Below are 26723 nucleotides of genomic sequence, written 5' to 3' on the forward strand. Positions count from 1 at the left end.
AGGGGGGTCTATGTCCAGCACTAGACTGTAATAGGCTGAACTGACTCACTAACCTGAAATTAGCGCGTTTAATAAACAAACTTTTCAGCTTTATAATATTAGTATAGATATAAAAAACATCAGCCAAACAGAAGCAGTATTTAAAATTCAGTTGTATACCTATCACATATAACAGAGTTCCACTACCACCTTGGAACTTAAAAAGCCGACCGATGGCGGGATAGCCATCCGACTGCTGGCTTTGAAATACACAGGCCGAAGACGGGCAGTAACGTCTTCGGTGCGACAGAGCCAGCCCTGCGGTCACCAACCCGCCTGCCCAGCGTGGTAACTATGGGCAAAACACATGATTTCACGCCGTTTTTAGCGCGAACTTGGGGAGGCTTATTTCCAGCAGTGGACTGCGATAGGCTGAAGGGATGTAAACCTATCTCGTCTGTAAAGTTACGCTTCTATTTGACGGATACTTTGTATATAGCTTAGATATAGTATGTTACTACATACAGTAGATATGTGATTGAATTTAACGCCTCTCGCTTATATCCACTTTGTGTTACTATTAAGGGCTTGTTTCACCAGTTTTTGATAAATTTTATCCTGCACATACAATACGAATGGAATTTAACGGCTGGAAGTAAAATAGGCCATTAGTGTTCATTCATCTCAAAGAATAAACTATTTTTAGCTTTACAAATGTGTTTACAAATATCCCGTCAGTTGGAATTCGGTGGTCAAAAATAATGAGAATAAATATCTTTATCATAAACTTTTATCTGTTGGATAACGTTATACGTTATATAGCTTTAACGGCAAACGGTGTAACAGGCCCGAAACATTTCCTATATATATGTGTGTGTATGATTGTGTTCTTATTTTGTTCATGTGTGGTGTTGATTTCATAGCTAGAGATATTATGACGGGTCCTAAGGACAAAATTGTATTTTAAACTAATTGAATTATTTATTGTATACTATCTGACCATATGGAATTTAATTTGTTATAAATATCTTGTTCTATAAATAATTGAAGGATTGATTAGAGTAATTAAAATAACTTGCTGCTGGTTAAGTTGAAGCCTTTTTTAATAATGAACGAACCTTTTCGAGCCACGTGTAACAAAGGTTATAAATAATAATAAAATATGAATTTAAATTAAAAAGTGACAAGCGCCTAAATAATTACAAGACTTTGAGATTGAGAGTAATTGCTCGTCAATACCGAGACACTCCAACAATAATAAACAAAAAATTTAGCTGTCATTCGGACATTATAAGCGTACATACATTTTAGCCATACATTTTTATTTGTATAGATATAAATATAAATAAATAATTTTGTTTTAAGGAGGCCGTCGAATAAAAAAAAAACTGTGTTGCCATAAACAATGTTTCTTTCTTTGTTTTTTTTTTTATATATCCAGTCAAGATGTTTTAAATAAGCATATGTATGATAAAAAAAAACTATTTTATTACTACACAAAAGACAATTAATTTCATATTATTATTATTATTATTGTATATTAATTTTAATTCTTTGATGAAAAGTCTTATTATGACTGTCTTAAGTTTTTTGGTTTCTACGCAAACTATAAATTTACGTACTTATCTTTTTAATTGAAAAAAAAAATTGAAAATTATTTTTCGAAATGAAATAAATGGTCAAATAAATAATTATTTTTAAAGTATTACGAAGTTTTGTTTTTAATTTGAAATAATAATAATAATTTGAGCTTGGTATTTGATGGATTAAGAAAAAATTATATCATACTAGCGGATCCAAATAAAGTTGCCCTATCTCGCAAAATGATAAATGCGTAACACTTAAAAACGTGGGTGGAGCGATTTCGACAAATTTTCTTTTAATCGAAAGGTGGTGTGTGTCATTTGGTCTCATTTAAATTTATTTGATTATGCATTTTTACTTGACGCTTTTTTCGTCGACCTACGTTGTATTTATTATACCGCATAACTTTCTACTGGATCGGAAAGGGGATATCCCTAGTTTGATACCATGATAAGGAAACATGACACCGACACATTAATGTATACATATTATGTGGAAGTTTGTATCACGATGTTTAATTTTCTCAAACTTTAGTCAGATTATACCTGTATATAAAGATAATGTTCTGAAAACTACGGTAGACTTCAACTTCACTACGGTTCAGTAGGGGGTTAAAAAATTGCTAAAAAGTATTACGTGATTAACGACATGACTATGAAAATGATAAATAGGCCATAAGCTTTGATCTGTTGAAACCAGTCCAGTGCATGTCCGTAAAGACGCGTCGCGTTTCGTCAAATCTTTCTTATAAAAAACTGTCATTAAATGCTTCAAGTAAAGCGTACACCGTTTCTCCAGAGATATTTTTAATTGCACATCAAATAACTAATCACCCATCAATATACGTCAAACAGTTAAATATATTTTACAGCAAGTGAACCAATTGATTATCAAAACTAACATTACAAATAGTTTTTTTCATACTTTAGACAAAAAAAATTGTGTTGTAGGTACACAAATGAACTAATTTCAAATCAAATGTACTGATTGAACAGCAAATTGACATATTCTCGTTAGATTTCTGCTTTTTTTAAATATGATGATGTTCCACTAAGATAAACTGTAATATGAAATAAAAAACTTTAACTATTGTTTTATAAAAAAAAAAAAAAAAATGCAATAAGTTTAAAAAAGGAAACGCACAACAATAAGTTTACTGTGCATTAGTTAATATGACATTGACATGCATGCCATTATGTAAAATAATGATAATTTGCTATGCAATCAGTATTTTTGATTGAAATTTGGATTTTTTTCTTATTATTACTTATTTATACAATACAATTATATATTACTTATTTATTCAATACAATTATATATTACTTATTTATTCAATACAAAATGAACATTTTTTTTTATTTGCAATTAAATGCCACCCTTATCCAAACACTAAGAAAACAAACTATTAAGATTATTTAAAATATGAAATTGTTGTAAAATATAAATTTTAATTCTCGAATGAAATATTATGTTACAATAAATATATGATAAAAATCCTTGCAGTTTTTTTTGCCGTATAATTCTATTGTCAATTTTATTTTTTTTATAACATACATCCGTCGTGCAGCATGTAATTCTAACAATTATTAAAATATTGGATGTTGTATTGATATTACTCTTTTTGTTTATTCATTTAATACCGGAGTGGTACAAAGATCATCGACACGTCGACATCATCTTCTGAATGGTTAATACTTAATATTCTTGGTTAATATTAATTTACGATTAGTCAGTCGCCATCTTTATTATCTGTTTTGTAGGATAGTTAACCAATATATACTGTTATCATTCAAATTTATGCTTCTAATAATTTTATAATTTTGTATTGATTGTAATTTCATTACATAATAGTGTTCTTACTATAATTGTTATTTGCTGAAGTGCCGGAAGAGCATAAAGATGGTGATACCATCTTCCGAATCGTTAATAATAATTTTCTGATTGGTCAGTCGCTTTTTTTGTAATCTATTGGCGCGATTATTGTCCTATAATAATGACCATTTGTTCAATCAAGTTATTGTTCAATTATTGTGCGGTTAACGTCGCAACTCGATAAGTGGCGTATGGTTTATGGTTGAAACGTATTTTCGGGATATTTAATTATTAGTTACTTTTTTTAACCATTGGTTCAGTTAACTACGGATCTAAAAACTGGCCCTAAGTTATTAGTTTGAACGTTTTCAATGTAGTTAAAAGTGTGTATTGTGGATGAATAAATAGATTTGAAGTGAGAAATTAGTGTTTCGTGTTGAGTGTTCTCAGTTGTGTTCTACAACTAAGTGTTCCAATTAACGAAATAGTCTGGTTTCGTCCCGTTCCTGAAATTGGTGTAATAAGCCTCTTCACGACGCGACGTCTGCTGCAGCGTTCCTCAACTGATATAGATATGGTCGTGTTCTACCTTTGTCTGTTCCGAAGGTAAGTAACTTAATACATGTGTAATTTTTTTAGGTAAATTAATAAATATCATCATCATCATTATTTCAGCCTATCACAGTCCACTGCTGGACATGAGCCTCCACAAGTTCACGTCAAAAATGGTGTGAACTCATGTGTGTTGCCCATAGTCACCACGCTGGGCAGGCGGGTTGGTGACCGCAGGGCTGACTTTGTCGCACCAAAGACGCTGCTGCCCGTCTACGGCCTGTGTATTTCATTGCCATTAGTTGGATGGTTATCCCGCCATCGGCCGGCTTTTTAAGTTACAAGGTGGTAGTGGAACTGTGTTATCCCTTAGTCGCCTCTTACGACACCCACGGGAGAAAGGGGGTGGCTATATTCATCATTGCCGTAACCACACAGTAATACATATTATATAAATATGTAAATACAACTATTACTGTATTGCACTCCGACTCAGGTTTGAATCGGACTCGCAACCCGCGGAGCAGAAATTAGCGCCGCTAAAATAAAATATGATCATTAAATTTATTTATTTTTATTTTATTTAACTGTAAAGATGCACATTACACGAAAAGAACAGTGAATCCCACACTAGGCAATGCCTGTGTCGTGGGATTCAAAAACTCAAATAAATAATTACCAGGCGTAGTGCGGCTTAAGAAGATAATAGGTATATTTAGAACTAACTATTGATAACTGAATTACAATAGAATATATTTAATTTGCGCGTGAATTGGTAAAACATACGAGTATCTATAATGAGCCAGAACTAGAACTATATTGGTAGGAATGAGATTGACAGTTAAATTACAGAAATCTCAATCCAAAAGTTACAAGTAAAAATAATTTGCAATGTTACTAACTTGTGACTAACTTTAAACTGAATGTTGTCAGTCAGTATGTACGTTATATCTTGAAGTGTGTACGTTACGTGTATCGTTAGTATGTGTGTATTTGAGTGTGTTTGTGTGTGTATGTGTGTGTGTGTGCGCGCGCGCGCGCGTGTGTGTGTGCGTGTGTGCGCGTGTGTGTATGTATGTGTGTGTGTGTTTGTGTGTGTGTTTGTGTGTGTGTTTGTGTATTTGTGTGTGTGTGTGTGTGTGTGTGTGTGTGTGTGTGTGTGTGTGTGTGTATGTGTGTGTGTGTGTGTGTGTGTGTGAAAAGTGAGCTCGAGCAGAAGAGTCAGAGGGATCAGTAGTCCTACGAATAGTTAGTCTCTTGGGGTCGGACGGCAAGCAAAATTACAGTCCACTACAATTACCTAAACACGAAGTATTTCTTCCGACTTGTCGTAATCCCAGGATAACAAGAGCCTATGAACCTGAGATTTAGCTTCTTTAATAGAGCTTTGCCTCAAATCACAGAGTCCCGATAATCTATTATATATGTGCGGTAGAAGAAATCTGGCAAATCTCTTTGCAAACGCCGTGTTGACGCGAGGTTTAGACATTTTATAAATTCGCTTTTGAATCATATCATCGCGATCTAAAGATCTCAAATTCTGCATGTGGACATATGTGACAGCACGCATTAGAAAAAGCCTCCGGACACTCAGAACTTGAGCTTCCCGGAAGAGTTCAGAAGTAGGGTACCGTCGAGACCTTCGCAATGACACTTTCAAAACAGCTCTTTGCGCCCTTTCCAACAGTATTAAGTTAGACTTAGCAGAGCCACCCCACGCAAGTATGCAATAGCTCAATATGGACTGACAAAGTGCTAAATACACCATTCTAAGTAGCTGAAGAATAATATCATTATGTAAGTATTAGGACGAAGATCTAGTTATGGCAAAGAGAAAGTGTCCGTCGAATGGTAAAAAATGGTAACGTTTCTAACGCAAATGTAAACAAAAATCCCACTCTACATTTAAGTTACGATTCATGTAAACATCCCTTTGTATGCTGGGCCTCTTTCCCCATGTTGGAGAAGGACCAGAGCAAGATATTCCCTACTGTCAGCTCCAATCGCTATAGAGATTTTTTTATTTATTTAAATACTTTTCTTACGTTTTCTTTCACTACCGTCATCCTGGAAATGTTATTTTTTACACTTACCCCTCTTACACATTTTTCAACAATCCTTACCTGTATTCTACATAATTTAGACATCTTAATTTTAATGTTCGCTACAAGCGTCATCTTTTGAATTCTGTGGACAAGTTTCTTCACAGCGCCCTCTATTGCACGCGCCAAAACAATTATGATAAAATTCAGAGCAACAACATCCTACGACAAAATTTGAAAATAAACTGGTTTGAAATCAGCTTTTATTAAAATAAAGATTATTTTTGAAGAGTTCACGGTTTAATTAGATATTATTTGAAAGTAAATATTTCGACGGGTAGCTGTGTGATTGATAACGCTATTTGACGGATATATCTTTTTGGGGGTAACACTTTTTATAATATAAATTTTAAATATGTATATGTCGATGTAATAAAAAAAATCAAACGTGAATAATCGTATACGCGCACGGCTTTGTTTTGGCTATGTTTGAAAGAAAACATTTTTGAAAAATTATCTATAAAAAAAACATAATTATAAAAAACGCAACTTGACTGATAACGCAAGAGCGCATCAAATATGCAGGATAGCACTGTCTAACGGTTAACGGTATCAGATGATATACGGGATGAGGTAGTGGTATCAGATTGCGTATCTAAGGTATAGAACTATCTGACTGATAACGTTATTTGACGGATAGTTCTACCTGTTGGATGATGCTATCTGATGAATAGCGCTGTCAGATGGATAACGCTATTTGACGGATAAATTATAAATCGATTTGTTAAAAAGTTACAAAATTGTAGAATTATTCTGTTTAATAAATTATAAAAATATAATGTTATAGAATTAATTCCGTTGAAAAAAATAATTTTTCTGTAATGATAATAAATTTTTACGATTGTTATTGATTCGTTAGTTTAAAAAGTAATTGAAAACTACAACGATGTTGATAAGGATTGTTTTTTGTTTAAGTTTTATTTTTTGTAAGTTTTTTATTTTATAAATAAGTACATATTTCTTTTGATTTCGGAAAAAAAATTTATAGGCTGTGCCTCGCGGTTTACACGCGTTAATTTCAGTAAAAAAAGTAGCTTTCCTTGGTGAATGGGCTATCTAACACGACAATAATATTTTATGCTTAAGAATTGTTTCTTTTTTTTTTGGAAGATTTTTCAAATGGCGTCTTCGGGGATCCGTTGCATGTTACCTTCGAAAATAATATCGACAGAAGGTCATTCACGCTTTCCATGAAGTCCTTGAAGTTCCTAAGAAAAGTCCCCGAAAAACGGAGAATTGTGAACTTTAAACACTTACCGTCGGCATTAAATTAATTTTGGAAATAAATTTCATACTTAAGAAAGTGTTTTAATATTAGTAATATTGATTGCGCTGAAAACCCACGATTTGCCTTAAAAATAATTCACTTAAGTATTTAAATACTATACTACTACAAAAATTGTAAAAAATGTTATTTTGATATATGTACCGTGAATACACACGTATGCATTTAGTAAAAAGCTGTTATTTTAATATTACAAACAGACACTCCAATTTTATTTACTACAGTAGCTGCGATATTTATTTTACCATTAAAAAGCAATCTCGAGCTCAAACTAGTACGTACCTCTTGTTTTTAACTATATATTTATTTGGGGGAAACAAAGTTTTTTACACAAAATATTAAAAATTTGACATAGAAAAATATATCCATATATGTATAAATGTAATAACTAATTTGACTAGCCCGTTGGCGCAGTTTGTAGTGACCCTGCTTTCTGCTCCGAGGGTTGTGGGTTCGATTCCCACCCCGAGTCTGGGTGTAATATAAATATTTATTTATATATTTATATATGTATTATTTACAAGTATATTTATCGAAAAAAAAAAAAAATGTAGCTATATACCAGTCGGCTATAACCTATAACACAAGCATTAAGTTGCTTACTTTGGGAACAGACGACCGTGTGTGTATTGTGTAAATATTTATTTATTTATTTATTTAATTATAGGCTAACACCACAAAGGATCGTCCATTAATTACGTGATGTTATTTTTTCAACTCTTCTATAATACGACCTTAAAAAATTAATTGTCCACGAAATGGGTGTAAAGTTATGTAAGTTTATTCGTAATATATTATAACAGCAATTCAAAATTTAAATCAGGTGACAGGTATCATAGTTTGCGAAATCGTAAAAATATCAATGTTGTTGGCAACACTGGCCAAAAGTAATAAGTTGCGCTTACCGCTTAATAATACCTTTATATACTCTCTGGAGTTTTATGAAACAAATTATTAAATATTATTATAATTTAATGAAGTCACTTAAATAAAGTGTTTAATAATTTTTAGTTGTGTGTCCAATATATATGTATTATCTAGGGTACAATCGGTTGAAGGTGTAATGGAATTTTGGTAATTTCTTTTTTGTGAAACAACAAATTCTTTAACCTCGTAATTAAGGATTCTTTTACGTTTTCGTATTCTAACTATGTTATATAAAAAAGTCAATCTATTAATTTTGTTCAGGGCTAAATATGATACCTACTATTCTACGTGATGGCTTTGTGTTATAGAATAGTTTCTAGAAGTTTCGAAAACGCGAAAGGTCAACTTTGAATTTTATGTCTCCAGTTCCTTAGGTATTTTCCATAATGGTATTTACTTCATTTGTTTGTATGGGTATATTGTCTCTACTAAGGTTTCTCGTATTAATGCAGGGCGACTAAATTTATAGTGATTGACTGCTTCCTTTAAAGTAATTAGTTTAGTTTTTTGCCGATTCTCGTCTGTAGAATGCACATTCCGAATAGTTGGCCTCACTTATAATTAATACATTTGAAGCAATATCATTTTATTTAGTAAAATGATTATTGAAGTGTCCATTTGAAGCCAATTCTCAATATTTATATAGTTTGTGTGTAGATGTTATATATCACTGATGAGAAAAGTATTGTTTGTTGCAATGTGAAGGGCCGGTTTCAAAAAGTAAAGTATATCCTGCACATAACCTATGTATATACTTTTACAGCAGAAAGTATAATATTAGGTCCTGTTTTTCCTGTATAATGTTAAAATGCAACTCAGATTCACAATTGCAAATAGAAATATGTCATAAATATAGTTGGAAGTCTTAAGGTATAAAAAAAAATTAATAATATAAATTTTAAGGGCCTGACCGAAGTCACAATTATTATTTGGGCAATTTTTTATTTTGTTGTCCATGTTACAAAAAGGTTCGTTTAAAAAAAAGTTCATATTTGTGAGGATAAAATAACTAAGTTTGATGTGTTGACAACGAGAGTACGTAAAAAGGCAAGAAAATTATAAATTAATCAATACTTTATGAAATCATTGAATTTTCCTTTGCTTTGTTGTGAATTATTAATCCATTGAGTTACTAAATGTTAAATATTATTAACCCTATAGTAAAACTCGGTGTGCTTAAATGTTTTATTTTAGAAATAATAAGGTACTTTTCAATAATCATCAAAGAAAACCAAGAAAAGAAAGAAAGATAGCTGAGTGTTCATCACAGTAATTCCTCTAAGTTACATTACTGATATGGGCTAACTATTATAATTCGCATATCTACTAAGTTACAAAAACTCAATGTCAAATATAATAATTATCTATAAATCGACATCTAATATTAAATAACAATCGTAAAAAAGTCGTACTAAACATAGGTATAAGTAATAACATGTAGATATTTGTATATGTAAGTTTATTATAACATAACTGGACCACCTACCCAATCTCTCAAATAAATAATACTTAATCCTATTTCGGGTTGTCTGGAAGAAATAACTATCTAGCCATAAGACTCTTTTGCACTACAGATTCTTAAGTTGTCTGTATTATTATTATTTTGTATTTAGTTATGATTGTTGCAGTCGCAGATGTCAAAAAAAGCAATTTACTTATAATACTTTATTAATTTAAATTACAATTAAACTTATAACTAAAAAGAGGTGATTACCTACTGATGTTAAGAAAATAATGATTAAATATAACGAAGTTGAAGAAAGGATTCCATGGTGGGGCTATCGCTTTATTGGTCTGCAGTGGTTGCCTTCCGTTGTCTGCCATCTTCGACTGAAATGATGTTGAAATCTTGCATGTGTGCCGCACAGTGAAATAAGGCTGTGAGAACACCTAAGTTTTTTTATATTAAAATATATTGTTTTATTTGTCTTCATATGAAGTAAAGTCGGAGGCACACTGATACCATGGTGATAGGCTAGTGTAACACCTCCCCCCATAGAACAGCGACTGTTGAAGACTGATGTCGTAAACTGCGTTGGAAGATTATCAGGATCCACCCTTCTGGTACCTGGGACAGTGTAGACAGCTTGCAGTTCTGAATTATTTTCTTCATTTTCTTTTGTTGTCTTAGCTGGTGGTCTGGTTCGCTGTTCCAATAGTATACATTTAGAAGTGCGCATGTACTTAATAGTATGGTTACATATATAGGTATCGCAGTGTTATAGATAGTTTTCTTCGGTTTTTAACTTTATAGGTTACTGCATAGAGATTCTAGTATTAACTTCTTGAAGGTTTTTTAAGTTTACTGAGTTAAGGGTGAGTGCAGTCTGTAAACTTTGATTGGCAGTGGTGTAATTAGGCATATTCAATAATTTCAGCACCTCTCCTTTTAAGCGATCCTTGGATTTAGAAATGTGAATTGTGATGTCTCCATATAACATTGCTTAGGGATTATGACCAGATAGCTGCCGTGAAGAGTTTCATAGGAGTGGCGCTCGCAGAACAAGTGGACCTTTGTTGATTCAGGAAAACTGACTGTGTAATGTTTTTCATCCAATTCTTCGTATGCTGCATGGCTCAAAGTGACAGTCATAGACTCAAAGGGGCTGCGCTCCTGCATTGTTATAAGTTGTTGTATGCAGTCCTCTGATTGATTAAGACGGTTCGACTTTTCTATACATATATGCCACTTGCTGGCCTTCGGGCATCCAGCCTCTGTACCTGAATTTTTTCTCATGGATAACTAGGAAAGTGAAAGTTGGGGTGGTAGGACCTGATGGTATTTATTGGGAACCATAGATAACTTATATAAATTATACATTATAAGATATAACTATTGGAAATTTAGAAACTAAAACTATCTCATGACCTACATAAAATGATCCTACCTTAATTATGTCATAGTATTCTCTTATGTCTAAATTAATTAAATGCTCGCTGCCGAATAATGACAGCTTATCTATAATAGAGCGTAAGATGGTTTGATCTAAAGCCGAATGATGTAAAGTGGAAGTTTTAACAAATGCTAGAATATTCTGTAATTTAATTATCTCCTGTGAAATATAATTTACATTGTCACTCAATATCGGTAGTCTTTGAGCAAGATTAGCATATTTCATTAGATCAAGGTCATGCTTCGCATCGCTTTGACTAATTTTATTCATTATAGCCATCATTCTATCCTGATTACTTATGATAGTATTTATGATTTTAGTATATTGAATGGTCTAATTTTTAGATAGACTTATGTGACTATTTAATTCAATAACTAAAATATTTTCATTTTGCTACAGATTTTTAATAGCTTCGTTATAATGAATAGCGTCAGTGTAATCTAGGTTATCAGTGACACTTTTGATCGCTGTGCCAAGAAAATTTAAAGACCTCTTTTAGCACGGTTCGACACAAATGTCTCTCATTGATTTAAAACACCAGTAAGCTTGTTTCTAAGGTATGAAATATGGGGTTTGAAAAGAGAACTCGTTTTATTGTGTAATTCTGGGAGAGATTTTTTAAAAAAAAGAGATTTTTTTTAAAAAAAATCTAAATTTTCTATATGCTTCTGAAGGGAGGTACTAAAGACTATAAAATCCAAATACACGAGACATACTTGGTTCTGTAGATCTTTTAGAACATTGTCCATGACACGTTGAAAAGTCAAAGGAGAGTTCTTTAACCCCATAGGCATACGCTAAAATTCGTAATGCCCGTTTTCTACATTGAACGTGGTTTTATGAATATCGTGGGGATCCATTTCAACTTGATAAAAGCCACTAGCTAAATCGAGAGTTTGTGAAGTATTGACATTTCCTAAGTTTGTCTAGTACCTCGGTTATGTTTGGTAATGGGGTATTTATCATCTATGTTTTTTCATCAACTTTCCTAAAATCTACGACCAGACGCTACTTGACTTTACCTGAAGCATCTGCTTTCTTAGGTTCTACCCAGATTGGTGAGCTCCAAGCTGAATCGGATGACTGATATTTTGATCCAGCATGTTCTGAATTTGGTCTCTTACTTCTTGCCGATGGACATAGGGATATCTATAAGTTTTTGTGTGTAACGGAATTTCATCTGTAGTTCGAATTTTGTTTTATCTTGTTGGTGAATCTTAATGGTTCACCTTCGAGGCAAAATATATCTGCGTAGTTATCGCATAAATTAATTAAGTTAGCACATTCTTCTGGATTTAAATGCTGGGTTCTAAAAACGAGAAATTACTTCTTTCGTGCGTTTGGATAAAATTTCAATATCGGAACTTCCAATATTAAATAATTCTGCTTCTATCGGTCTATCCATCGAGAATATAATATCGTTATGCGTGGGATTGGTTATTTCGACCCATCCACGATAATTAATTACTTTTGTTAAACATTCGGAAATATGGCAATTACAAATTAACTTATATTAAATAATAATAATAATAATAATAAATAAATATTTACACAATACACACACGGTCGTCTGTTCCTAAAGTAAGCAACTTAATGCTTGTGTTATACGTAACAGCCGACTGGTATATAGCTACATATATTTTTTTTTTCGATAAACATACTTATAAATAATACTCGGGGTGGGAATCGAACCCACAACCCTCGGAGCAGAAAGCAGGGTCACTGCAAACTGCGCCAACGGGCTAGTCAAATTTTCAATTAAAACATCGCCATTTTAACTATTTATTGGTTTTTTAACTAATTTCGATGAGTTAGCTGGGATAATTTCTTCATACATATTCGCATTACGTCAGTCATACACGTGAATAGGTATTTTAGCATTGCGAGTAATTTGGCTTTTCTGATTTCCGGTCCTTCTGAAAATTTACGTTATCAGCACTTTGTAGATTTTGAATTTCCTCCACTGACACTGACTCTGGACAAGGCTGATAATTATCATAAGGTAAGGTAGGTCGGTTTGTTCGTATATAAAATAGTTTGAATCGTAATTTGAATAGTCATTATGGTCATAGTCATATATGTCGTTATCGTCATAGTCAAACTCATTGTAATTTACTTCGCGTGCTTTTGAATAGTTTGTCGATGGTGGGTTACCTGATTTACGCCAGTCATGCCCACTAAGGGTTGGTGGTAAGACTTTTGGAATAAAAGAGCTGACGCTGCTCATTGGACGTGGCTGGTTATTAAAATGATTAAAATGCTGCTGCTGGTAAGGTCTATTTAATCTAAACATTACTCTGGGGGCTATAATTCGGAGGCATATAGGTGAGACCGCGTTGCTGCTGCGTTTGGGGTGGATTTGGTTTAAAACCTTGAAAATTATAATTATCATATGGCATATTTAAATTAGATGGTTTTATCGGGAAATTGAATGGTTTAGATACAAAATTGTTAAGCGGTAGATAATGATTATGATTATTCTGATTTACATTATTAATTTCTTTTTTGTTTGAATGACCACTATCATTTCTCTGTTGCATATATAAAGTATTTAATTCCTCCTGTCTATATTCTAAAGCCTTCTCCATTGATTCCGGTCGCATGCATTTAATTCTATAACCTAGGGGTTCTTTAAGACCTCGCAAATAAGCTTAACTTAGCTATAACAGTTGTAGGGACACTTTCATGTAATGATATATAGGTCATAATCGTGCTAAAATAGTTTGGACACCTCTCATAAAATTCCTGTGGTGTGCTGGATCCTTGGGTCTGCATCGAAAGGTCGCTATAGAGCGCTTCTCATCACGATGATCGGCGAAGTTATTAATAAGTGCATTTTTTATGCCCTGCTAATTCTCTGGTATGCCACTGGCATTTATTAATCTAGCTGCTGGACCTGTAATTTTATTTAAAATACTTGTCCCTCCACCATTCGCCGGACCTTTGGGGGGCGACAAACCCGACATTATATGCGCCGCCGGTTTTCCGGCGCTGATGCATACAGCACAACTCGGAGCCCCGGTGCAGTTTTTGGCAATATGCCCCTCCTTACCGCACCGGTAGCACAAACCACTCCGGTCCACCGTGAAGGGACATGTTGGGCGGGGTGTGCCCTATGCCCATACATTTGAAGCAGTGCAACGGGCGCTGCTTCAGCAGTGTGACTCTGGCAGAGCTCCAGCCGACAATTAGTCTGCCGGCCTGTGCCAGAGCCTTCGCGGCAGGGATCGGACACCTTAATATTGAGGCGCCCATCCCTCCTGGTCCAGTCGTTACTTCGCCGGTTTTGATGACGCCGACGTCGCATTTGGTGGCCTTGGCTGCCGCCTCTGCCACCATTTGTTTAGTGACGGAGTCATCCAGTCCAGAAACTCGAAGACTTGCGAGCTTCATGGGCTGGATGACTCGCCGTGCCTTCGAGGACGCGGTCGAGCTCCTGCGCCAGACGCTGTGCCGCTTCCGAAGTCTGGCCTTTCGCCAGCTCCAATAGTCTAGCTCCGGTTGCGGCAGTGCGCATGTTCAATCCTTCGCTTATTCCCAGGTCAGCCAAAGTTAGCGTTACCGCAGCCCGCTTGAGTAAGTGGCTGTAGATGACCCCCTGTTCCTCTGCTTCTGGCTCCAGTGTAATAAGTACTGCGGGTCTATGGGGGGCCACCAACCTGGGAGGACGAGATTTCGCCTTCTTCTTTGTCTTCTTTCGCTGCTGCGGTGGCTTCGCAGCAGCGGCACCCGACGCAGGAGGTTTGTCCTTGCCCTTCTTCTTTTTAGCAACGGTGACCCATTCGTCGTCACGAGGTCGGGTCACCGTCGTATCGCCAGCAGCCGTCGCAGGGGGCGTGGAGACCGTGGCGGCTTTTGCCTTACGTGCCACCTTTTTCTTCTTTGCTGGTGGTGGCGGCTGCAGCGTACTTTCTGGGGTGTCTGCTGCCAGCGGTAGACGGGCTGTCTTAGCCGGCGGCAGCCTCTCCTCGATGCCTGCGAGGCGGGTGTCAAGCATCTGCTTGAACGAAGAGAGCAAGAACGTACGCATTCGTTCCTCTCTATCTGTCTCGCTCTCCTGCGCTGGGCCAGAGATAGTTCGCAAGGGCCGATCTTTGACCAGTTCCGCCATTTGTAGCTTCAAATCTTCAACGTCCCTCCTCAGCCGAGTGTTCTCCGCTTGGAGTTTGCGGACCTCGTCTGAGGAGGTACGCTCTTTAAGCGCCTCCACCGCAATGCTGATCGAAGAGGCCGCGTTCTTCAAGGCCTTTACGAAGGTCCCCCTGAGGTTCGTCGATCTCGTCGCCACTTTTAAAATCATGTCGACGTCCTTCGCGACTTGCACGCCCAAGGCTTCGACAGTGCGGACGTCGCCTACATCCACACCCATTGCCCGGCGTCCTTCCTCCGCCTCCAAAACCTCTGCCTCAAGCGCTTTCTCGCGCGAGGCCGCTTCTCTTTGGCTTCTGCGCTTGCGTGCTAGCGCAGTCAGCGGCAGATGACTCTCGTCGTCCGATGTTGGCGACAACGAGGCCAAGTGTAGTCGGGGCCGTTTCCCGACAGATCGGGCTCTCCTACTAATCGGCAGACTGTCATCAGAATCGAAAGCAGTCTGCCCCTCCGACGCGTTCTCCACTACATCACTATCAGAATATATTTTGTTTGTATCCATTTTGTTCCCACGAGTATGGAGGAAAGGGTGGTCCACCCGAGGTAACACCCCCTGTACCTGGGCAAGCCTTGCGTAACCCCACTCTGGCCTCGGTGGGGCTGCAGAGCAGAGTATCGCAGTAGAGACTGAACTTCCCATCAGCCATGCATCCCCTCGCGCTGCGTCGCCGCTTGGGATTCGGGGTAATTTTTTATAGAGGTTTTCTTCCTCGCGGTCCGGCCGGTTAAGGCAAGACCCTCGGTCCCGTACGTGGCCACGAGACATGACCACGATACCACGAAACGGGATTACGAGAAAAGGACGGTGAGCGAACAGGACTCCTGCCCACTCTGTCCGACGGCGGGGTAAGCGCACGCCGAACCCATCCACCCCCCCGTGGTGACACAGTGCGCGAGTGCTGTGCCACCTGATGCACTCCCGGGACAACTCTAATGTAGAGCGCCGGAATGCATCCCCAGACGTCGGTCGTCAGCCGCGACGGGCAGCAGTGCCGCGATTGTGATACTGCTGCCCGCCCCGTTGCCCAGGGTGCACCACGAGGAGGTCACCGACATTCACCCCAAAATGAAACCTACCTGCAAAAACAAAGAAATGACATTCAAAGTTATTTTACCAATTCCTTTACATTATTTAAATTAAAATAAAGTTATTCTTTTATTATTGAGTCCTATATACAATTCAGTTTTCAAAATCTTTTTATAAACAAAACATATCATTACTGCTATAAAAGAAGCTTAACCCTTTCAGACCTGATTTTTTTTTTATTTTCGCCAATCGATCTGAAAAAAAAATGCCTGCAACTATTGGCTATTGTAAATAGGTCTAAGGAAAAATAAATAAATCCTGATTACAAGCTTTTCAAGAAAAACAGCTTTTTCTTTTTGTGTACAAGTGTACACATCCGTCCAAAGTAATGAAAATATTAGTGTTAAAGGATGTTTATCTATAATGATAAAAACATTTATTTTATAACTTTTTATTAGGAAATACGCAATATGAAATAACAAATAATAAATAATAGTATTCTCTTTATAAAAATTAACAAAAAATGGCTTTTTCTTTGGGTAGATTTAACAAATTGCACTTAAATCAGTCTAAATTAAAATTAAAATCAAAGGCATCAATATAGCATCCTGTGTATGAAATGTTATGAAGCAATTCTTATCCTTAGTTAGGCATAAGTGAACCTTGCATTTTATGCATTTGATTCGGGTTCTACCCTTGCATCCCATCATTTTACACCGTGTCCCAAGCCCCTCATCGTGTGCAGGAAAATACCCAAAACCGTCTCGAGCTATTTCAGCTTCTGGGCGTGTCTCTCCTGGTCTCCTAGGTACAATTTGAAGAGTTGGGCTACTGCCACTTGGACGGCCTCTTTTACCCATCGAAATTTTATTTTGCAATACCAGACTTTCAGCCAACCGACGCCGAAAGTGAAGCAATGTCAGTTGTTTATTTTGAGGTATGCTAAACGCCTCGTTATCGACTTGGTATTCACGGTATGCTTGAACTACTGCTAAATCTGATGCATGGAATATCATGCGTAAGGTCCATTTTTTGGATTTTATAAACGTCCTATAGTAACTCATGAGTTGATCTAGCAAATCTACTCCCATCGCATGATTGTACTTCCTTACAACTTCGGGACGTTCCACTTCAATAAAGTGCTTATCTTTTTTACTCTACCTTTTCACTAAATCTTTTTCACCAATTCCAACAAAATTAGATGCTAAATGGGTAATATTATTATTCAACCATTTGACCACAGTTACATCTTCATCATAGCTAGTCATTTCTTGAGCAAAGCCTCGCGGTTTTTTGTTCATTTCTTTGTCGCTTAGCAATGATGGCTTTACAAATCTGATGAATCGGATGGTGCCAGCAGCCATAATTCCTCTCTGTTTTAAAATTTGTAGCAGATGGTAGGACGAAAAATAATTGTCGAAGTATAGCTGGTGACCTTTGCTTTCTCCAATTCTCTTTGTAAGATGAAGGACTACAGCTGCACCGTATCCAATTCAACAAGGGAATGTTGATATTTGTTTCCCAATACATTTTCAAACTCGGGTACCCAAATATTCCAGTGGCCAAATGCAATCCAAACAATATTTCTATTTCCTTGGCAGTAGTAGGTTTAAACCTTACTTTATTAGAATATGTAGCGTATAAGTTTGTCATTTCAGCCATAACCTGAAATAATTGTTTAGGCACGTATCTGCTATAATAATCTACTGGGCTTTCAACTCTGGGATCAATAGCAATGGGTGGAAACCAAGCTGGTAAAATTGTGTTTACTATTTCCTTGTGGTTCCACCTAATACTATGCTTCGGCGTAATATTCTGTAAAAGCGTATCTTCAGAGGCGGAAGGCACTTCTGGTAAAAAGTTATCACTCATTTCAACCCACGATGAGCCAGCGTCTTCATCATCAATCGTCATTGGAGCTGGGGGGAATATTTCTATTTGGTTCCGGCTGATGACATCTGCTCCCACTCGGACACATCGTAGCTCCCGTTCAGACGCGGATCCAACTGGTCCTTCGTCATCAGAAGATAATTCTAAATCAGAAATGCAACCTTCTTCTAGTGCTCTAATAGCGTCGCGCGAAAACATGTTGGTAATTTCTTATCTGAAAATAGTATTAACACAATTTGTAACATCAAAAGCAACAAAATTACACAATTCAATAACAATTATAATTTATTTTAGTAATACCTACGATGTACAACAATAAATCAGAAATACATCGTATGCGCCTGATGTGTACATTTGTGTACAAATATAAAAATGACGAAAATTTGGACAAAAATAAACTAAAACCAACAACATGTATGTAAAATATGACGACAACAATATAACACATCGACCCATAAATATTTCATTACATATGATTTGATATTTTCTACTTTTTAGAAATAAAATAATGAACTTACCTGCACAATGCAAACTTCGGTCGGCTACTGGTCATAACTTGCCAAAAATTGTCATTAAGCGACAAGAGATGGCGTTGGAAGTATCGTTTTCGGTAGTTTATTATGTGAACTAATGAACACAACCGTTTTTAGTTGCAAATAATGTGAAATTAATACTTAAAAATATTTTTATATTATATGTGTACAATTGTGTACACCAGGTCTGAAAGGGATAAGGAGATTTCTTCTGATATTTCGCCACCATTTTCTTAAGGAGTGACAGAAATAAGTTTACTAATATGAAATAAATTTGACTCAAATTTTCTATGACCTTAGTAATCTCGTATATTGTTTCTGATACAATTTTTATTTTTTTTTAAATGACCAATTCTTAATTCATCTATTTTTTTTTTCTATTTAGTTTGTGCCCATTTTCGTCATATACCGGGTGTCTCACGGCAGTTAGGATTTTGAAATGAAATAAGTCAATTTGCATATTTTTGTGAAAACATTTTTATTGAAAATTATTCAACTATAATGCAGATTTTATTTTTTAAAGATTACATCTTCCAGATGTCTTCCATTTCGTGGCACGCTCTCACGGAATCGATTCATCGCATTTTGCATAACGCGTCTAAGCACAGCCTGCTCGATTTCGCGTATTTCTCGTTGGATATTTTGTTTTAGCTCGGCGATATTCCTCGGAGTATTGACGTAAACTTTGCTCTTAAGGTATCCCCATAGGAAAAAGTCCATGGGTGTCAAATCTGGTGATCGCGGAGGCCACGAGATATAATAATAATAATAATAATAATATACTTTATTGCACATTTAAATAAAGAACAAAATTAAAATTACAAGCAATTATAGTAACAAATTGTACAACCAGGCGATCTTATTGCTAAAAAGCAATCTCTTCCAGACAACCTGATAATGAAAGGGATATTGCTTTTCAGATGGGCAGGTGGTAAACAGATTTAAATAAGTAAAAGAAAAAATAAAAAATAAAAATAGAATATATAACAATTATATATGCATATACATTATACACATACGTACGCAATAAAAAAAATAAATAAATAAAAACATTTACATACACACTAATATATAAATACAGTAATCGTATAATATATAGATTCATGGCAAATTTAATGATCTTTTATCAATTGAATGTAGTGAGTTTAAAATAATTATAGACTGAGGTAATATGCTTTCAAATGCTTCTTAAACAGAAACAAACTTTGAGCTCGTCTTATGGCCACGGGTAAGTCGTTCCATAGCAAAACAGCTTGCACAGCAAAGGAGTTTTTATAAAAGTTTGTTCTGTGACGGGGTACACGCAGCTTAAGGTTTTCTGATGACCTTAAAATTTCACTATGTGAACCAAGGAATTCGAACTTATCCTTTAGGTAAACAGGTGTTGACGGATGAAATAGTACACAGTACAGAAGAGACAATATATGAGAATTTCGGCGAAGACGAATGGGTAACCAGTTCAGTTTTTTACGAAATTCCGAAATGTGGTCATATTTACGCAAGCCAAATATGAACCGAATCGCAACATTTTGAAGTCGCTCAAGTTTATTTAACTGATATTCAGTGAGGTTAAGATAGCATACGTCAGCGTAGTCCAAAATCGAAAGCATAAGTGAATTCGCAAGCGCAATTTTGGTTGGAACGGGGAGAAAGTTACGTAAACGTCTCAATGACCCCGCGGTGGCAAACATTTTTCTACTCACTTCACTAATTTGGTGAGTCCAGGATAATGCTTGATCGAAGTAGATACCAAGGTTCTTCACTTTGTCCAGAAAAGGTAGTTTAACACCATCAAAAGAAATAAGAGGCAAATTTGTATAGTCAATTTTTGCAGTAATTTTCTGACTACCGATCAGGATTACTTGACTTTTTGATGGGTTAACCGTAAGACCATATTGCTTACACCATTCGGAGACAGTAGCCAGATCCGAATTAATCGCAGCTATAGTATTAGGAAGATTCTCAAGATTTGAAGATAGGTAAAGTTGGAGATCGTCTGCATATAAGTGGTAGAGAGAATTTAAATTGAAAGTAATAGAGTTTATGAAAATAGAAAACAGGAGAGGAGACAGCACACCACCCTGCGGAACACCGGCTTTGACGTCACACAAGTCAGAAAAACTTTCGTCAAATTGTATGCGCTGTAGACGTCCTTGCTGGTTACTACGAAACCAGTCCGCTGCCAAAGGAGATATGTTAAGAGAACTTAGCACACTTACCAGTAGATCAAAATCAACACTGCTAATAGATATATAGGCGAGATATATAGGCGAAGGTGTTGCTTCTGTACTATCCGAAGGAACTTCGTTCCTTCTTGGTGTCCCATGACACCACACGATTTTTTTCTAGATTTTCAAGAAGGCCTAAAGTCTTGATAGTTATCTGATAATACATTGAAATTGAACACTGACTGCATGTTTATCATTCTCTTACTAATAACGTAATGTTGCAACTGTTGTAAAGTCACAGCAGAATCTGTTGAGCAGATGGCTAAATATGGCATTAATGGACGGTTAAACAATGCTGTAGAGTTCGGTTACAGTAATCGGCTGTTTAAGGGCTCTAAACACTGGTTAACGTATGGTGAACATTCAAAATTATTTAATCTGGTGTTTAACTGATAAACAGCCGTTTTAAAAGTCGGTGAACTCCGCCCTTAAAGCTTGTGTTACAGCAAACTGTTATAACTATTTTTTTTATAAACATACATAAAAATAATACATACTTATATAAATATATAAATACAAATATATTTATTACACCCAGACTCGGGCGGGAATTCACTCCAAATTGCGCGGGCTAGTCAAAAACTCTGATAAGGAAACCAGCATCTGATGATGGTATCCTAGAGAAAACGAGGGAAACCCTCAAAAATCATAGTGACGACTAGTACGTTGGTTAATTTTTTCGTCTACTTACTTACGTTGAGTTACTTGTCGATGTAATTGAAATCGTTTTTTTTTTCATATGCGAGCAAACATAATTATTACAGCACAACTATAGACTAACTAATTACTTATTTGATTAGTTTATTACTGAAATGTAATACAAAACGTATTAATTAATATCTAATGAAATTAAATTTGTTATTAATAATGAATATACAAATATCTTAAAATCACGGAAATATGAGATCGTTATGAGACCATTCTTGTTTTAAATCGCATTAATGAGATAATTGCAACAGTTTCCCTATAATAAGCTTAGAAAATTAAATAGCATAACTCGCATGTAATATAAAAACATTTTAAACATAACGATGTGCTTTATTAAAACAATTCAAACAGAAATGGTTTGTTTGGGCATTCGTCACAGAACGTTTTCACTTTTTTCACCTTGCTTTTAGCCTGTTTTCTTCCCTGACTCTGCACAATGTTCTTGTAACACTGAGAGCATGATCTAGCAATTGAACTCTTTCCTTTTTTCTTTAACATTTTTTGTTTTAACCTCTTAGAGGTCTTCCGACTTTAATATCTGTCTGCACACAAAAAGATTTCACGATATCTTTTCTAAAGTCACTCATAGAAATCTTCTTGTGTATTTTTGGTACAAAATGTAGGCGTTGACCAATGTAGTATTGGGCAATAAATTAATGGTAAGCTTCTTTTGCCACTTGAGGGATTTTCTCAAAGGTGTTGAATAAGCAGCCAATTGATCAGCCAAATCAACCGTACCTTTGGCCTTATTGTTGTCTACACTTTTTGTTTCAGGTTTTGACACAATTTTACCACGTTTGTGGACGACATGAAATTCTACAGAATGCTTCGAGGATCGTCACGCTTGTCCTTCCATTTCATCATAGTTATTCCATCAAAGATCTCTGCTGCAGCAAACTCGCCTTTTTTGAGTTTAGCAGTAACACCTTCTTTAGGCAACTGTCTACTATTTTTTCGAATGGTACCTACCATGTGCATTTCTTTGTCCTGCTCATATACTAGTTAACGGTATAAAGGAAGTTTAGATTTTCGTTGTTTTAGAGATTAGCCGGAACAAACAAATAGACAGATAGATAGACAGACAACCAGATTTATTTTAAATAAACATATTATTTGATTTGAGCTTTTATCAACTCTTCAATGATGAATATAAATCCCCTCCTCCATGAATACTCCGAGCCAATGAGTAAAATCTTGTTTATACTGGGCTTGTCTAAAATGTTTTTCAGACCCCTCCACTGGCTCTCTATCCTTTGTGTATGTGTCCCGTCTGGTGCCACAAATGACAAGGCCAATTTTTGTATGGGCGTTCGAACTTAGCGTACACCGATGACTTTTGGTGTTATAAACTCATGATAATAGGCACATTAAATTGTTATAATTATCAAACTCACAGAACTTGTCATTACAATAGACTAGACGTTAACATGTAAGAGTATCTATATACATATAATAAAATGGTAGAAAAGTCAAAACTGTACATTGAATATTTTTTTAAAAGAATACCTGGGGTGTGATCTACAATCGATATCGAAGCCAAAAAAAAAAAAAAAAAAGTATTTTATTCGTGACAAAATAAAGGTACAATTCACACTTTTACAATTAGGTTATATCAATGTGTTCACAATTAAAGTGCACCTGTTATCTGAACTAGTAAGATAACTGTATCTCAGAATAACAGGGTTCTCCCCTCTAGGAATCTATATTTAATTACACAATTGGACGTGAAGTGTAATACAGAGCAAACAATAGTTAACTAAATAAAATAAAATGTACATGTGATTGTATGTATGTGCGTCCGTGTGTGTGTGTGCGTGCGTGCGTGTGTGCGTGTGCGTGCGTGCGTGTGCGCGTGTGCGTGTGCGGGTGAGTGTGCGTGTGCGTGTGTGTGTGTGTGTATGTGTATGTCTGTGTCTCTCCATCTGTAACACTGATATAAACTTAATTTATATCCGCCTTAAGCAACAATTCCGTTTCGTTATAAGACTTGTTGGAGCCAACTAAAAACTTTATTTTTACATTGTCTTTTTGTAAGTGAATATATTTTTAATGACCTATTAATAGAGATAAATTCTCGAGCTATTTATATAAAAATACTTTTGCGCCAACTTAGTTCTGTGCTTTTCTACTGTACAAACCAGGTCGGTTCTTCTCTTCGTAAGATTCCCGTTGTAGCCTATTTTGCAATGTTTACGAAGTACAGTTGTCTGAAAAAAAAGCTGCCGAAGAGTTAGAACTTTGCACTCCTCATACAAGTCATCAGTAGAATATCTAAACGGCTTACCACTCAGAACCTTCAGTACAGCCCTATTTGCTCTCTCCACCTGTAGCATAGATGTCTTGGAACTACTACCCCACACAATAATGCAGTAACCGAGAAGCGATTTAACCAGGGCATTATATACAGTAAAAAGTGTTTTCATGCTAGCAGATGTTCTCAGTCTCCTAAATATATAAATAAGTTTTCTTATTTTGGAAGCAACGTTAGCAATATGAAGATTCCAAGTCTACTAGTACTATCTATTGTCACACCCAGGTATTTAGTGTACATTGAATATTCCAGAGCTGGGCATGTGCAGGAACTATCTCGTGGATATAGGTTACATCTATGGATTTTAAGAACACATTGATCCTGGGATGGTAGCGTACGAGTAGATGGAGTAAATGTAAGAAATTTTGTTTTACTAACATTTAATAGCTAAATATTTACTTAATAGCTAAAGGTTTTAAATCATAAAAATTTTCATGCGTGAGCTCTTTAACCAAGTAGTAATGGGTGAATCAGTCTTTTTTGCTTATTATATTGTTCGGGGACATAAATAGGGGAAGATTTTAAGGCCCTTGAAATATTTTTTTGAATTGTCGAATGAACTGCACCGCCTTCATTCTCTGTGTGTCCTTTTATCAGAAACTTGTGAGTAATACTTCTCAAATTTGGCAAGATATTTATGCCATATTGATACATTGCAACCATAAATTTGTTTTTCTACTATCCACAGCAATTATCGCTATAAAATACTAAGTCGAATTCCTCAATAGCTTTTTAATTTAAATTACACAAATACATAAACACACATGATCCTATCTCATTTACACCCCGAGCTCCTTCTCCTTCGTACCATACAAAACAAGTTGTATTTTTAGAGCCCAGCTCCGTAATAGTAAAATATAAATTTATTTTGGAAATGTAGTAGAAACAAGATACATCTCCGCGTGGACAGGGCATTACTGCCTGTAAATCGTATACTGCCACTTTAAAATTATTGCTTGCATTTTCTTTGTCTTTATTCTTTTCTGCTCTTGAAAGAGACTTTTCCAGTAAATGTTCTTTGTGATTGTCTTGTAATGCAGTTTTATCCTCAGAATTATTAAAAGAAGTACAGTCCTCGCATTGGTCTTACTTTGGCTGAAAATATAAAGTCTTTCTTGATTTGTGAATTTCGTGTAACATTGCAACTTACATTTTTCAGAACACACAACTCCCATCTTCTTTTCAGCTATCTTCTTCTTCGTTTTTGACATGGAAGAATATGCTTGACCACTATTTCTGAGTAATTTCGTAATATTTCTTCGCCATAATTGTGAATTCGCTTGCCTTTTACGTCTCTTTCTTTGAATATTCTCATTGTCAACATAAGGAGATGGCGTATTAACACTTGATATTGTATTAATGCTAGAAATCTTATCTTCATTATTTTGTGCTGTAAAATCGAAACTCGATGACTGAATAATAACCGTTTCAGAAGGTGTTCTCAATAAGACCTCATCTTTTTTTTTAATTTTTATGATTTTTGTAGTATCTGGTAATGTGAGTAATGAGAAAATGGTAAAAAAGTCTGTTTTTAACCAGAGTTCTTACAGGTGCATATCATGATCGTGAGCTCTGGGTCTTACCTGCGCACGATCGTGAGTTCCCAATTAAATGTTATATATTTAATGATTAACGAGTTAAATTTAATTTATTTGTCACTTAACACGTTCGCGGACACTAGGGCCGATTTTGCAACGCCACTTTTACACTTCATTATTGTATGAAATGCTGTACCCGCACCGTCACTAGTGAAAAGTACTAAGTATTTAAATAAAATCATAACGGCTATAGCCTTTACCTGCTTTAGCCGTTCCGTCACTAGTAACGATATAATAACTATGCATATAGGACGCAACGGCTATAGCCTTCGTCTGCTATAGTTGTTCCGTCACTTGAAAAAAGTATATAATTATAGAGATAGGACGCACCGGCTATAGCCTTCACCTGCTATAGCCGTTCTGTCACTGTCAAATAGTTTATTACAATCAAATAGGGCACACCGGCTATAGCCTTCGCCTGCTATAGCCTTTCCGTCACTGTCAAATAGTGTATTACAATCAAATAGGACGCACCGGCTATAGCCTTCGCCTGCTATAGCAGGTGCGTCACTAGTGAATGTCTACTACAATACCGGCTGTGTGAACTTGGCACCCGACTTTGGAAAAAATGTTTTTTTTTGGATTCATTTAATAGATATTGGTTAGTAGTTGATAGTAGTGACAACAACTTTTTTTGTAGTTGTACAAAAAAAATTTTTTTGGCACCAAAAAATATTGCATCCCCCCACATTTAAAATAAAAAATTTTTTTCTTCGATTCTTATAGAGGAACGTTGATAGATGATTGTAGTGCATTTTGTTTTGTTTTTTAGTAAGCTAGAAAAAAAATAATTAAAAATATAAAAAATAATAAATTGCGAGCAATTATCGTCATGAATTTTACCTCTATAAAATAGATTTGAAAGCCTCAATAATTACAATTACAGGTTAATTGAACGATAATTTCCGTAGCGATTTATAGTCATCACTTTTTTAGTTTGTGATAAATTAATATGACATACTCGTAATATATAACAGTATCAAATGCAGTGAAAGTAAGAAAACCAGTGATTCAGTGCGAGCCAGTTACCGATGGATGGTCTTCACAATTACTGCATACGTCTAAAATGATTGAGGGACCTCTATAGAGGTTTGAGTGAAAAGATTTTCGTTTGTAGTTGAGTAAAAATTAAAGAAAATTGAAG

General features: G+C 35.6%; 1 long non-coding RNA gene across 1 annotated transcript; it reads right to left on the reverse strand.

Annotated features, from left to right (window-relative positions):
* Positions 1–3408: 3408 nt before the first annotated feature.
* LOC123667081 lies at positions 3409–26723 on the reverse strand. Its single transcript, XR_006745382.1, has 3 exons — positions 26113–26723; positions 22106–22111; positions 3409–3438 (listed from the first exon to the last, which is right to left on the reverse strand). It is a non-coding gene; the product is annotated as an uncharacterized LOC123667081 (long non-coding RNA).

Source organism: Melitaea cinxia, chromosome 27 (assembly GCF_905220565.1).
Source record: "Melitaea cinxia chromosome 27, ilMelCinx1.1, whole genome shotgun sequence".
In the NCBI taxonomy this organism is placed as follows: domain Eukaryota; kingdom Metazoa; phylum Arthropoda; class Insecta; order Lepidoptera; family Nymphalidae; genus Melitaea; species Melitaea cinxia.